General features: G+C 42.7%; 1 protein-coding gene across 6 annotated transcripts in view; it reads right to left on the bottom strand.

Moving 5' to 3' along the window:
* The window catches only part of LOC140470011 (uncharacterized), a 519,342-nt gene extending 509,294 nt beyond the window's left edge, over nt 1-10,048 (bottom strand). For 2 of the 6 annotated variants that reach the window (XR_011956302.1, XM_072566481.1), the window contains exons 1-3: nt 9,456-9,829; nt 9,241-9,347; nt 6,415-6,497 (exon numbers count right to left, since the gene is read on the bottom strand). The gene's annotated coding sequence lies outside the window, so the exon portion shown is untranslated. Of the gene's footprint in view, nt 1-3,330; nt 3,421-6,414; nt 6,498-9,240; nt 9,348-9,455; nt 9,830-9,962 lie in introns of those variants that run through there. The other 4 variants (XM_072566479.1, XR_011956303.1, XM_072566484.1 and 1 more) reach the window with 4 other exon arrangements.
* Between the last annotated feature and the right edge of the window lie 4,936 nt (nt 10,049-14,984).

Raw genomic sequence — 14,984 nt, 5'->3', positions numbered from 1 at the left:
GCGGAGGCAGGTACAATTAGGTCAGTTTGGAATTATGGTCGGCATGGACTGGTTGGACCACAGGGCCTGTTTCCTTGCTGTATAACGTTATGACTCTAATCCTCACTAACTCTAAATTCCTCCATCCTCAACTCTCCCGATCACTGTCACTTCATCCAGCCTCACAACTCTTCCTTATTTATATAATTCCTCACCAGCCACAGAACGCTCCCTATCTCATGTCCTCCAGTTTCTCAGATCTCTGCGATATGTGCCTTTCTTTAGTTCCAGCCTTGAGGATGCCCTCATTCACTCCGATTGGTTGGAGGACAAACTGGTACGACCTGGTCCTCCAGTACTGCCCTCTGTCCCCTATTGGCCTGCGCTGACATCAATCATCGGGGCCCATTGTGAGGTGAGTGGTGGGATCCTCCCTCTCTCTGCCCTGGGATGAGCTTCAACATTCACAGTCAATGGGGCAGTATTACAGAGCACAGGGGCTGGGGCTATTCAGCCCATTTGGGATGTACCCTCTCCCCCTGGAGATGCTGCAAATCAGTCCCAATTCCCTTCCCAATTGCCCATAGACCCCCAAATCTTCCCTTAAAAAGTAAAATTCTAAATCTGTTTATGAATGACTACTGAGTCTGTGTCCAGCTGCCATTCAGACCGTTCCAGATACTCAGAACTTACTGAATAAAATAATGTTCACATTTTCACATTATTTGCCAATTACCTGAAAATAGTTACTAAAATTGTGACATTGTTAACAATTCCCCTCTCTGCAGATTAGATATCCTAGAAACAAATTTGCACCTGGTCAAAATCACTGTTTAACCTTCTCAGCTCCAAGGACAATTATCTGTACTTCTGCTAGCTCTCCACAAAAGAGGAACACATCTTATTTTCAGTTATTAGTGTCATAGAGATGTACAGCACAGAAAAAGACCTTTGGTCCAATTTGTCCATGACAACGAGGAATCCTCAACAAATGGAGCCCCATTTGCCAGCTATTGGTCCGTATCATTGGAAACTCTTCCTATTCACGTACCCAATCAGATGCCTTTCAAATGTTGTAATTGTATCAGCCTCCACTACTTCATCTGGCAGCTCATTCCACACATACACCACACACAGCTTGAAAACTTTGCCCCTTCGATCCGTTTTTAATCTCTGCCCTCTCAACGTAAGCCCATGTGATCTTGTTTTGAACCCACCTAACTGGGGGGAAAAGACCCTGGCTGCTCACCTTATCCATGCCCTTCATGATTTTATAGATCTCCATGAAGTCACCTCTCAGTCTTTGACTCTCCAGGGAAATTACCCCTAGCCTATTCAGCCTCTCCCTGTAGCCCAAATCCTCCAACCCGAGCAAAGTCTTTGTAAATCTTGTCTGAACTCTTTCAAGATTCACAACATCCTTTCCAGAACAGGGAATTTCAAACTTAAAACATAATTCCTGAAATGGCTAAATCAATGTCCTGTCCAACCACAATTTGATGTCCCAGCTTCTGTAGTCAATGCATTGACCAATAAATATAAGCATACCAAACACCACCTTCACTAGTCTGCCTACCTGCGACTCTACTTTCAAGGAACAATGAACCTGCACTCCATGGTCTCTATGTTCAGCAACATTCCCAAGGACTGTACCATTAAGTGTACAAGTCCTGCTCTGATTTGCCTTTCCAAAATCCAACAGCTTACATTTGTCTAAATTGAGCCCAGTCTGCCATTCCTCGCTCCAATGGCCCATCTGGTTAAGATCCTGTTGCATTCTGAACTAACCTTCTTCATTGTCCACTACACCTCCAATTTTGGTGTCTCCTGTAAACCCACTGACCATATCTCATATATGAACATCCAAGTCATTTATTTAAGGACCCAATATCCATTCCTGCAGGACAATGCTGCTCACAGGCCTCCAGTCTGCAAAGCAACCCTCCATCACCACCCTCTGCCTCCTACCCTCAAACCAGTTTTGTATCCAAATGGCTAGTTCTCCCAACATTTCATGTTATCTAAACTTGCTAACCTGTCTGCTCTGTGGAACACCATTCAGTGTCCATATCGACAACGTCCACAGTCTGCCTTCATCAATCATCTTTGTCACATCTTCAAAGAAACTCAATCAAGTTAGAGAGAGAGAATTTCCCACACACAAAGCCATGTTAACGAGCCCTAATCAATCCTTGTCTTTCCAAATACATGTAAATCCTGTTCCTCAGAATCCCTTCCATCAACTTACCTACCACTGACGTTAGGTTGACTGTTCTCTTGTTCCCTGGCCTTTCCTTACCACCTTTTTAAAATAATGGCACCCATCTTCCAGCACCTCACCTGTCACAAACAATGATATAAATACCTCAGGGAGGGACACTGCCATCACCTTCCTAGCTTTTCACAAATTTCTGGGATAACCTGATCAGGTCCCAGGGATTTATCCACCTTGCTACTGTTTAAGACATCCAGGACTTCCTCCTCTGTAATATAGACACTTTTCAAGTTATCACTATTTATTTCTCCAAACTCTCTAGAATAGAATAGCATGGTATTTCTCCCACCTCCTGTTGTTCCACAGATGGCCTTGTTAATCTTTAAGGGGTCCTATTCTGTGTCTGGTTATTATTTTATCCTCAATGTATTTGTAGAATCTCTTTGGATTCTCCTTAAACTATTTCCTAGAGATATTTCAAGTCCCCTTTTTGCTCTCCTGATTACCTTCGAACATATTCCTGTAAAAACGTGATCCTGTACTCCCAATTCCTCTGTCCCTGCCATATCTGCTCCCAAGAGAAGCAATTCCACTCCAGGACATCCCAGAAAGGTTTCCTCTTTCAAGGACCGCATTTCCCTCCCACTTGATCAACAATGCACTCCAACGCATATCCCCCACTTCCTGTCCCTCTGTCTTCCCCCCACCCTCCAACCACAATAAGAATATAATCCCCCGGTCCTCACCTGCCACCCACTAATCTCCATTAACCTCTGCTATGTCCGCTACCTACAGTCAGACCCCACCACCAGGGATATAGCTCCTTCCCCAGGCCTTTCTATCTTCCACAGAGACCATGGGATCTTTGGTGCTGATGTGCTGCCCCACGGATATCTCAGTCACTCACCCTGCCAAATGGCCTAGTGAGATTATCACTAGATGGATAATCCAGACACCCAGATAACATTCTGGGGCCCAGGGTTTGGATCCCATCACGACAGACAGTGGAATGTGAATTCAATAAAAATTTGGAATTAAGAATCTATTAAAGACCATGAATCCATTGTTGATTATTGCGAAAAAAACCCTCATCAGATTCGCTAATATCCTTCAGGGAAGGAATCTGCCATCCCTACCTGGTCTGGCCTACATGTGACTCTAGACCTACAGCAATGTGGTTGACTCTTTACTGCCCTTTGGGCCCAGCCAGTGACACCCTCATCCTGTGAATGAATAACAAAGAAAGTCAAGTCTTGTACACAACCATACTGTTCTTACAGATAAGTGATCTCTTAGTAAATTTGCTTCTCAACTCTCTGCTGACTATTGGGGAAGTGGGGGGTGGTCAATAGTACCATCCCAATAAGGAGATCATCCCTTTCTTATTTCTCAGTTCCACCTGTATAACCTGCCTGGATGTCCTCCCAGGAAGACCCTCTTGAAGCCCAGCTGTGATGTTATCCTTTATCAAAAATACCTCTTCCCCTGCTCTGTTGCCCCCTTTCTATCTTTGCTATAGCATCTATACACTGGAACATTAAGCTGCTGGTCCTATCCATCATTACGTCATGCCTCTGTAATTGCTATAATATCCCAGTGCGATGTTCAAAACCATACCCTGAGCTCCTCTGCCTGACCTATCGGGCCTCCTGCGTTGAAATAAATGCAGTGTAACTGCTCATTCTGTGCCTTGCCCTTGTCTGCCTTGACTGTTTGACATCTGAACTGTACCAGCGACAGACTGAGCTCTTCGCTCACTCTCTCTCTGGGTTTACCCACATTCCTTCACTGGTTTAATGCCTCCTGAATAGCACTAGCAACTGTTCCCTTCCAGTGCCAGTACAATCCGTCCTTCTGATGGAGGTCAATTCTACCCCACAAGAGATTCCAATGATCCAATAATGTGAACTCTTCTATTCCTATGTCATTGATACTAGTAAACAACAGGATACCCTCAAAATGGCTATTCTCCCCTTTAAGAATATTCTGCTCCCTCTCTGAGAAATCCTTATACAAAAATTACACATTCGAGTAATAAACCTTACACTCATCAGGTCAGCATAAAGGGATTACAGGACACATTGAAGATTTGGGGAGACCTTTTGAGAGAATGCGATGATTCAAAGGAGAATTTTTAAGCAGCAAAAGGGATTGATCTGGAACACAATACTCACACACACACAATGCGAATATCCAGATCCTGATATACTGAGTAATTCAATTAGAGTTTAGCAGAATATTTACTGAGATTACCATCTGAATGTCCACCTGTAATATCCCGTAATACAAGTTTATAAAATCTGTCACTATCAGTTTAAGTTAGAAACTCACAGCATCCCCTCCTCGTGGCCCAGGATTACTGTATATATTACCCTTGAGGACATCAGCAGTCAACTCAGGGGGAAATCTGTGGGTTTCTAGGAGATTCCAACTTGAGATCTCATGTGACTGAACACAGCAGTTCATTGACACATTGGAGAAAATGATCCAAGCATCAGTGAGATATGGGGAACAAGAATTACTTTCTTTTCTTTCATTCTGTGCTGCCGCTCTGCCTCATCAATAAGACTTGGGTGTGAAAGGCTAATGCCTAACGATGGGCAAGTTGTCTCCATCCTGACCAATGTGAAAAGTGAGAGATGCACAGGAGAAGGAGGCAACAAGTTGCCAGATGGGGTGTAACTTGGGAAAAATGGGAAATTGCTCATTTTGGAGGAGATAATAAAAGAACAAAGTACTATTTAAATGGTAGAAACTGTAGAAAGCTGCACCACAAAGGGACCGGGGTAATTGTTCAGGAAACACAGAAAGCTACCACACAGTTACATCAGGGAATCAGGAAGGGGAATCGAATGTTTTGTTTCAAAGTTTTTCAGTATTAGAGTTTGGAGTCTCTACCTGAGAGTAACGTGTGGAAGTGCTGGTGAGACCACCATATCTGCAGTAATGAGAACAGTTTTGGTCCCTTTAGATAAGGAAATGTCTCACTTTATTGGAGGCATTTCAGGGAAGATTCAATGAGATGATCCCTGGTTTGGAGGGATTATCTTTTAAATAAAGGCTGAAAAGGTTGGGACTCTACTCACTGGATTTTGGAGAAAGAGGGGTGATCACATTGAGACAGATGGGATTCTTAAGGGGTTTGACAGGATAAATACTGAGAGGATGTGTCTGAGGGTAAATACTGAGAAGGGAGTCTGAAACCAGATTCTGAGTCACGGAATCAAGGGTTCTGTTTTGGATTCAAGTTTAAGGCAACACAGACGTGGGTAAGGGGTTTCAGTAGCAATAGAGCTGGGGTGAGGTGGAGAAAAGCAACGTTTAAGAGATTGGAATTCCTGGTTTTGTGATTGTGTGGATGTCTGATCAGAAGGTCACCTTGGGGTCAGATATAACAGCAATATTGTGAAGAGTGTCGTTCTGCTTCAGAGAGTTCCCAGTGAGAGGGAGGGGCTCAGCAGAAAGGTAAAGGTAAGGCAATGGGTTTAACCATGACAATGTTTCATTGGCTGAAATTGCAGCTTATCGAGCAGTGGGAATGTGACAAGCAGTTTGATAACTGAGTAACAGTGGAGTAATGGAGAGGGATGATGGGGAGGGAGAGCTGGGCATCGTCAGTGTACATGTCAAACCTAACACAGTGTGTTTGGATGATATCACCTCCTGGCACTGTGTACGTGAGATACAGGAGAGACCAAGGATAGATCGTTGAGGGACACCAAATGCAAGGAATTCAGAAAGGAAAGGGAGAGTGGAAATGGAGCAGGATTTTCCAACAACGGTGAGGTCAAATATCAGTTTTTCACAAAATGGGAGAGAAGGACATAACCAAAAAAAGACCAAAAGACAGAACAAGGAACAATATCTATGAATTGGCGAGGGGGAGTGATGAGGCGGCAGTGGAGGAAAGAGAGTTGGAAAGTGAGTTTAGTGAGATTAGGGTAAGGGGTCAAGGTGAGCTCTGATAAGGCTTGATAAGACACTGGAGAAAGATGTAGGTTTAGGACAAAAACCAGGAACACCACGTGAGTCAGTTTGGCTCAGTGGGCTAGTGGGAGGGAGAGAAGCAGCAGATCAGATTATCTCAGTCTTAGTGACAGAGAAACTCCATGTGCTCCTCACTCGTTGTTGGAGAGAAGGATGGAGGAGACAGGATGATGGACAGTGTTTTACAAAGAAACAAAACCATGGTTAGTGAAATTTAAAATGAGTGAACAAACCAGATGTATTTAGCTTTTATCCAGAATATTAAAACAAACGTCTAAAGTCCTGGTTCGAATCCCATCTTGGCAGATGGTGGAATCTGAATTCAAGAAAAAAAAAACGTATTAGGAATCTCCTGATCTCCATGAAACCATTGTCAATGGCGAAAAAAATCCTGCCAACCTGATAGCGGCCCAGCCAGCGACTCACTGTATTAATCACTGCAAAGTCTCAACACAGGAATGAAACTGGATGGACCAGTTGGCAACTAACAAAGCACCAGAAATTACAACCACAGAATCAGCCTTCTCGATGGTGCAACGTCCTCCTCACTAATATAGGGTTTTTGGTGCCAAAATGTGGAGAGCTGTCTCACAGACGAGTCAAGGAACAGCCTGACATAGTCATACCCATGGAATCATCCCTTACAAACAATGACCAGACACCACCATCACCATCCCTAAATATCGAGAGTGTGGTGCTGGAAAAACACAGCAGTCAGGCAGCATCCGAGGAGCAGGAGAATCGACGTTTCAAGCCTAAGCCCTTCATCAGCCTGACCTGCTGTGCTTTTCCAGCACCAGACTCTTGACTCTGATCTCCAGCATCTGCAGTCTTCACTTTCTCCTGAAATCTCTGGATATGTCCTGCCCCACCGGCAGGACAGACCAGGCAGAGGTGGTGGCACAGTGGTGTACAGACAGGGAGGATTTGCCCTGGAAGTACACAGCATTGGCTCTGGAGTCCAGGAAGTCTCATGGCTCCTGCTGATTGCCACGTCCCGTCCTCCCTTGGCTGATGAATCACTTCTCCTTCACGTTGAATAACATTTGGAGGAAGCACTGAGGCAATAAAATGGTGTCAAACGTACTCTGGGTACAGGATTTCAATGTCCACAATCGAGACTAACTCTGTAACAGAATTACTGACTGAGCTGGTCAGGTCCTAAAGGGTATAGCTGCTCAACTGAGTCTGCACCGGGTGGTGAGGGAACCAACAAGAGTGTAAAACATACTTGATCTCATTGTTATGAATTGACCAGCGGCAGATACATCTGGCCATGACAGTATCGGTACGAGCGACCATCACACATTCCTTTTGGAGACACAAGTCTTGGCTTAAAGTTGAGAAAAACCTCCATCGCGTTGAGTGACACTATCACCGTTCTAAATGGGATAGACTTCGAAGAGATGTAGGATCTCAAACTGGGTATCTCTGAGGCACTGTGGGACATCAACAGCAGAACTGTACTCCAGCACAATCTGTAATCTCATGGGTTTGTACGTCCTGCTCTCACCCATCACAATGGACAGGAAAGGAGGGCATGCCATGAGCAGCATCGGGCAGACTTAAAAATGAAGTGCCAACCTGGTGAAGCGACCAAACAGGACCATCTACATTTCAAACAGCATCAGCACCAAGCAACAGAGCTAAGTGATCTGACATCCAATGGAACAGATCGGAGCTCTGCAGTTCTGCCACACCCAGTTGTGAACGGTGATGGGCAATTAAACAACTCACTGGAGGAAGCATCTTAGATATGCCCACCCTTACTGATGGAGGGGCCTCACACATCCATGCACCAGATAAGATGACAGCATTTGCAGCAATCTGCAGCCAGAAGTGCAAAGTGTGATGATCCATCTCAGCCTTCTCCAGTGGTTTCCAACATCACAGATGTGAGTTTTAAGCCAGTTCGGTTCAGTTTGAATAACACCAAGAAATAGTTAAGTAGTGCAAAGGCTACGGGCCCTGCAAATATTCTGGCAATAATACTGATGGCTTGAGCTCCAGAACTTGCCACCCACCAAGCCAAGTACCGCTCCAGCACTGGCATCTATCGACAATGTGGAACATTGCCCAGGGATGTTCAACACAAAAACACAGGGCAATCCAACCCAGGCAATTTCCATCTATCAGTCCACACTCGATCAGCAGTAAAGTGATGGAAGATGTCATCAACAAGGCTACCAAGCAGTAGCTGCTCAGCAACAATCAGCTGAGTGACACTCAGTTTAGGCACCACATGGGCCACTCAGTTCCCGATGGTGTTACCGCCCTGATTCACAATCTGGCAATCAGCTGAATCCCAGAGGTGAGGTGAGTGTGATAACTCAGTCCCACTCCAAGATCACTAATTCTAGCTGATTCCACCCTCATCTCAGCTAATATACTGAAACTCTCATCCATTGTGTGTTATCTCCAGACTTCATTTTCACACTCAGGGCCAGCTTACCACATTCAACCTCCCTGTAATCTCAAGAAAGTCTAAATCTCTGCTTGTTGATTCATCAAAAGGCTCCTAATTATAATCAGCAGCATACTGCCATAGAGATGTACAGCAAGGAAACAGACCCTTCGGTCCAACCTGTCCATGCCGACCAGATACCCCAACCCAATCTCGTCTCACCTGCCAGCACCTGGCCAATATCCCTCAATTTAAAATTCTCACACTTGATTTAATTCCTGGCTGTGATCATCCGTAGCTCCCTGCACCACACACACTGAGACCTCGACAACCCATTTTCTTTGAGACTCCCAACCATTGGTTAATTCATTACTTCACCTGTGTGGCTGTTTCTACAGTTGCTGAAGCAGCTTGGTCTGAAATTCGCAGCCAAGACCTCACAGGTCTGCCTTTAAGACATCCCTCAAAACCTGCTTTTTGGCAATGCTTTTAGTCACCTGACCTAATATCTCCATCTCTGGCCTTATGTCTAAAGTTCTCAACAGTATTTTTGTGAAATTATAAGCATGATAATAAAAATACAAACTATTGTTGATTTGGACATTATTCTCAAATCATCACTGTTGCTGAATGAATAATCGATAATGCCACTTACCCAACCACATTGTAGGAGCACCTTCACCACACAAACTGCAGCTGTGCAAGAAAGTCAAACATCACCCTCTCCACAAGCAACAGGGCTTTGGCATTAATCACTGGGATCTGTGGAAGGAGAAACACAGTTGATGTTTCAGGGAGTGTAAAACAGATTACAGGGAATGAAAATGGTGCAGAATTTGATCGTCAGAAATGGAAGGAAAATACACTTGCTTGTTGGAAAAAAGAATTCTTGACTCAAAAATATTCAAGAAAAAAGTAATCTGATAATAGAGCAGTACATGGTCAGGGGCTGGGCCGCAGTGAAAAACTCATTTACAAAGGGTCTATAAAAGTAATAATACAGGAGTAAACAGACCAAAAATACACCCATGGTTCGAGACTGAGGAAGCGAGATATTGACAAAGTGGTCATGAGGGAGCCCAGAGGTGAATCAGAGCAGTATTGGCTGCTATGATCACAATGACTCTATACTAGAGAAAGGCTGCACATGCGCCTGGCTGCACCTTGCCCCCTACAAAGATGGCGGCTCCGCACGTTGTCCCGAATAAAGATGGCGGCGCTCACTCAGGTCTGCAGCCGCGCTGAGGCCATTCCAAATTTACTGCAAACTGAAACGTTCAAATTTGTGTTTTCCGACGTGCACAACTTGTTTGTAAAACATCTCCGCTCATAGCAACACAGTTTTTCTCCCGTTTCCCTGTTTATTTCTGTCGTTACCGTATCCTTTCTCTCCATAACTTGCCGAGCATTCATTACGGCGACTCGGCGCCGCGCGCGAGGGTGATCACATGGTTTAGTTTAGCTCCGCCCTTCATTTACTTTGATTGGCTGGAGGACCAACATCCCGCTAGGTCCTCCAGCTCCGCCCACCGTCCTTCCATTGGTCCGGTGCTGACATCAGTCATCCGCGGGTCACTTTGTTGGCTGAAGCATGCGCAGTGAGGCCTGCTTTAGCTGATATGTTGGGTAATGTGATGGGAGAGTTTACTGAGGGGAAGGATCCCTTTGTGTGAGCTCAGCAGTAGATTTCCTTTATTCATGGAGGGAATTGCCTTCCCACTCATGACTGTATAGCTGTAATTGATGAATCAATGCCATCGGAACCAGTACATAAACACCCCATTTTCACAACATCTGAGATGTTCAGCACATTGTATCACACTCTTCTTTGGAAACAAAAAAAAACATGAAACGGAGCCTCAAGGAATCGGAGCAGGAGTCGGGCATTCATCGCCTTCAGCTTGTTCCCCCATTCTATCAGATCATGGCTTGGCCAACCCAGACCTCAACACCTCTTTTATGTTAGATCCGCATAGCCCTCAACTGCTCAATATTTCAAAAATCTATCTGCCCTCTTTTAAAATAATTTGAGACAGAATCACAGATTCCCTACTATGTGGAAACAGGCCCTTCAGCCCAACAAGCCAGAACAACCCTCCAAAGAGTAACCCAACTATTCCCCTCCCACATTTAACTTTCACAATTCTTTGGGTGAGAAAATTCTCGCCATTCACTGAGAAAAAAAATTCTTTCCTTTTTCTAAAATGAATGTTCCCTTATGTAATGTCCCCTGGTTTGAGACTTCATTGGTGCGAGATGATCTAGTCAACATCTACCCTGTCAAGCTCCTCAGAATCTTGTTTCCATAAGGGTCAACCCTTTTGTCCTCAAAGCAGCTAAGTGAATCTTTTTTGAATGGTCTCCGATGTTAGTTTATCCTTTATTAAATATGGGAGCTAACACTGTATACAGTACTCCAAGTGAGGACTCAGCAACAGCCAGTGTGGTTAACCAATCCTCAGTCCATTCTAATACATTACCCTGATACCATGAGCTCCTAAATTGTGCAATTAACTTTTATGTAGCACCTTATCATTTGCATTTTTAAAATCCAAACACAGAACATCATTGGATTGCCCTTTATCAGCCCTGTTTGTTATCTCCTCAATGAACTGTCGTAAATTTGTCAAATATAGTTTATCTTTCAGAAAACCCAGTCCACCATGTTTAATGATAAGCTTTTCTAAATATCCTGCAATTTCTTACTTTAATATTCGACTCTGTAGATTCTTTCAGTAGATTTGCTAAGTATGATTCCCCTCTCTTAAATCCATGTGGACTCTGTCCAATCCTGTAACTGTTCAGTAAGAAACTTGACTGTACTCCAATATACTTAGTAAATGTATCTGTATTTATTTTTAAAAATTGATTACTTATAAATGCTGGACCCATGCAATATCAATGAATTAGTGACTCTGAATTTGGGTTATAATGTTTTTTTCTATTAATTCCTTTTTGTACTGTGTTATGCAGACAGCACCAAGTGATCACTCTTAATTGTGAGTAACTTTGAAAATAATATATTTTAAAAATGACATCCCAAAATGCTGCCTCATTATTGTGCAAGGAGGATTTCGCATTCAATAGTTTGCAGATAAAATTGAACAGATTTTTGCTGCAATTTGGCCAGACTGCAGGTTACACCAAAGTGGCAACTGTGCTCTCAAATTCTTACTTGACACTGCCCAAGGCGATACTAATGGGACTTCACTTTGCCATTCTGGGTCACAAGCTTTATTTCCAGGTTTAATCCTATAATCATCCTCGAGCTTGTAATTTTAGACAACTTCTCTTTTAGGTACATATGTAAATATCATACTGAAATGTTGCACTGAATGGTACCAAATCTGAAATTAGTCTCTAATCTGACCCTTCTGCAAATGTATTGGCATAAGTCTATGCCAGTTATTTTTCTGAAGCCTGTGATTCCTGATGAAGGGCTTATGCCTGAAACATCAATGCTCCTGCTTCTCGGATGCTGCCTGACTTGCTGTGCTTTTCCAGCATGACACTTTTCGACTCTGATATCCAGCTTCTTTGGTCGTCACTTTCTCTTTTGAGAAGTTTAAACCAAGAATAACTTTTATTGATCAAAGTGCACTAGGAACCAATTCATGAAATTCAGATATCTCACATTTACCTTAACTATGGGAAGGCTAAGTCATGACTAAATTATTGTCAGTAATTGAAACCATGCTGACAAACTTGTGCAGTATCAGTGCCTCACCTTTACAGTGTTCCCAGATATCGCACAGCTGCAGTATTTTGTTTTGCACTGAGCTATATGTTGTTCTCACTTTTTTCTTTGTGAAAGATTACAAAATTAACTTGGATGAATGAACTTATAACTTCGTTAACCAATGTTGGGAGAAAAAAAATGTCAGTATTTCAAGTGCTGATAAAGTAAAATACACTGAATCAGTAGAAAGGGTTTAAGATGGATATGGAACAAATGCTGGCAAATGGGACTAGATTAATTTTGGATATCTGGTCAGCATGGGCAAGTTGGACTGAAGGGTCTGATTTTGTGTTGTACATCTGTGACTTCATTCTCTTAATTATTCAAGAAGTTGAATACTTCGAGGAGGAAAAGGAGAATTTATTCAGAGAATGCACGTGAAATGATGATCGAGGTATATCAAACTCACATTGTTTCATGACCTTTTCCTCTGGGTTCTTCAATGAACAAACTTGTTTTGTTATCTGAATAACTATGTATCATGTGATTTGTTTCACATAAAATATTTCATTAGGATCTTGCGAACTATTAAGAAGTGTTCATTTTTAAAATTTAGGTAGCTTGATTATTAAGCAAGAAAAGGTTAGCGTTTTACTCCCACTGAATCATTCCTCTATAAAAGGTAACAAACTTTTTATTTTTTCTGGACTTTGAATATATGGAAGTCAATTCTGAAAGAAAAAAATCCTCGTCGGTAATGTTCCCACATATGTGGAGTAATTGCTTCTGGTCAGTCTTCAGGTTAGAGAGGCTCGGAAAGAGATGAGTTGGCTAAAGTAAGCAACATCATTTGGATGGACTATGCTCATTGGGGAAACTTGCAGGATCTGTAGAAGGAACACGTGGTTCAGAGTGTATGCAATAAACCTGAACATTGTTATTTTTTCACAGAGTTTGTGACCCGACTGGAGCAACAATGAAGCTCGTGTTGTTTTTAAATTTCCGAGCTTGCCAAATTATTGTTGGTAAATGCAGGTGACTTTATCAAAGCACATTTCACACTCCCAGCCAGGAATTTGATCCCAATTCTGTCAGTCCATCCATTCCTATGGATAAGAGGTATTTTAAATGTGAGCACTCCATTTAACTATTTAAATTGAATACTTCAGTGGTTACATCTCTTGGATTCTTAATTTCAAATTACTCAATGTGATTTTTTTGTCCCCCCTGAATTTGCCAAGCACTGGGAAATTCTGGAATACTCCAAACATTTACAATAGATGCATTCACACTATTGAAGGCAACCTGGCAGATTTGAATACCATTCAGGTAGTCAACAACAATACATAAGTAACTTTATGAATTGCTTACTGTACACCAACAACGCAAGCCAAGTATTAGTGAAACCACAGATTCTATCCCAAGGATTCCAAAATCTAAACAGTGCATTCCAAATATGCTCACTATCACCATCTGGGAGCAGTCTCCCAAAGTGCTCCCAGAATTTAGAAAGCACATACACTACCCTCCACAGCTAAATCTGTTGTCACAGGCTTCACTCTTATTGCATACAATGACATTTATTGTTCAGTTCTTTAACGTGACAAATGATTTTACAAACAATTTATAAAATACTTTAAATCCTGAAGAAATGTGATGTCAGCCCTTTGTAGAAGTGAATGGAAAGTGTGATGCTTGCTTGACCTTTGGCTCTATGTATCAGACTGAACTGAACCTTTAGCAAGATGTGGGATGTTTCCCACACACTTTGTTTAAAAAAGCAAAGATTATGCTCTGAGATTTAAATGTTCAATCAGGTTTAATAAAAATCCTTCCAAAAACTGAGTTTGACTTCAGCTCCTTTAAAGAGACATGCTCTTGTCCTTCAATTTTGTGACATGTGATCATTCTTTGGCAAAGGTGGCTGTGTGTAACACTGCAGGATGTTGTACTGAAGTGCCTCATTGGGTGGAGGAGCTTTATTACTGGTGTAACTTGGCTAATTTTGAGATGGAATATTATTGAGAGTTAAATCTTGTTTTTAAACCGAGACCTGCTTGTGTAACTCAAGTGTGGAAACTATGCTCACGTTTGCAATGAACCTTTCACTTTTGGAGATTAGTATTTTTCTGATCGGTTTTGTAAATAAAGTTCACTATAGAAAGCACAGTGCTGGAGAACTGCAGGTCCAGCAGCATCTCTGAGGGGAATAAAACATTGGAAGCTCCAAGTCTCATGACCATTTGTCCGTTCAGACGAAGAGTCACTGAAATTGAAATGTAACATTATTTTTCTCTTCACCGATGCCCTCAGAACTGCTGAGTTTCTCCAGCACTTTGTTTCTGGGATTCAGATCTCCAGCACCTGCAGTTTATTGTTTTGTTATAGATCCTATGATTTGACTTGGGGAGTGAGAGGCAGCAACTGTGATCAACTCGGATAAAACTCTCCAACAATGGAAAACAAACACATAGTTCTTTATACTTTGCAAAACACGACTGTAAATAAGAAATGCAATTAAGCTAAGTGCAAGGCGGCATACCACCTGCCTTGTCTCAAACTTGCTACTCATCTTTGAGGACTAATCTGTCAGAATTGTGTTTGCTCCCTTCCTTTGTGATCACAGTCCACAAATGTCCCAGTTCCAATTCCTGGGCCGGGTCCAGTTACCACATTGCTGTGGGGTGGGGAGCTTTGTGTCAGCCTGAAGTTTTTGTTAA

The sequence above is a fragment of the Chiloscyllium punctatum genome, chromosome 50, assembly GCF_047496795.1.
Source record: "Chiloscyllium punctatum isolate Juve2018m chromosome 50, sChiPun1.3, whole genome shotgun sequence".
NCBI classification, from domain to species: domain Eukaryota; kingdom Metazoa; phylum Chordata; class Chondrichthyes; order Orectolobiformes; family Hemiscylliidae; genus Chiloscyllium; species Chiloscyllium punctatum.
The sequence above is the reverse complement of the archived record's forward strand: the minus strand, read 5'-3'. Positions and strand labels throughout refer to the sequence as shown.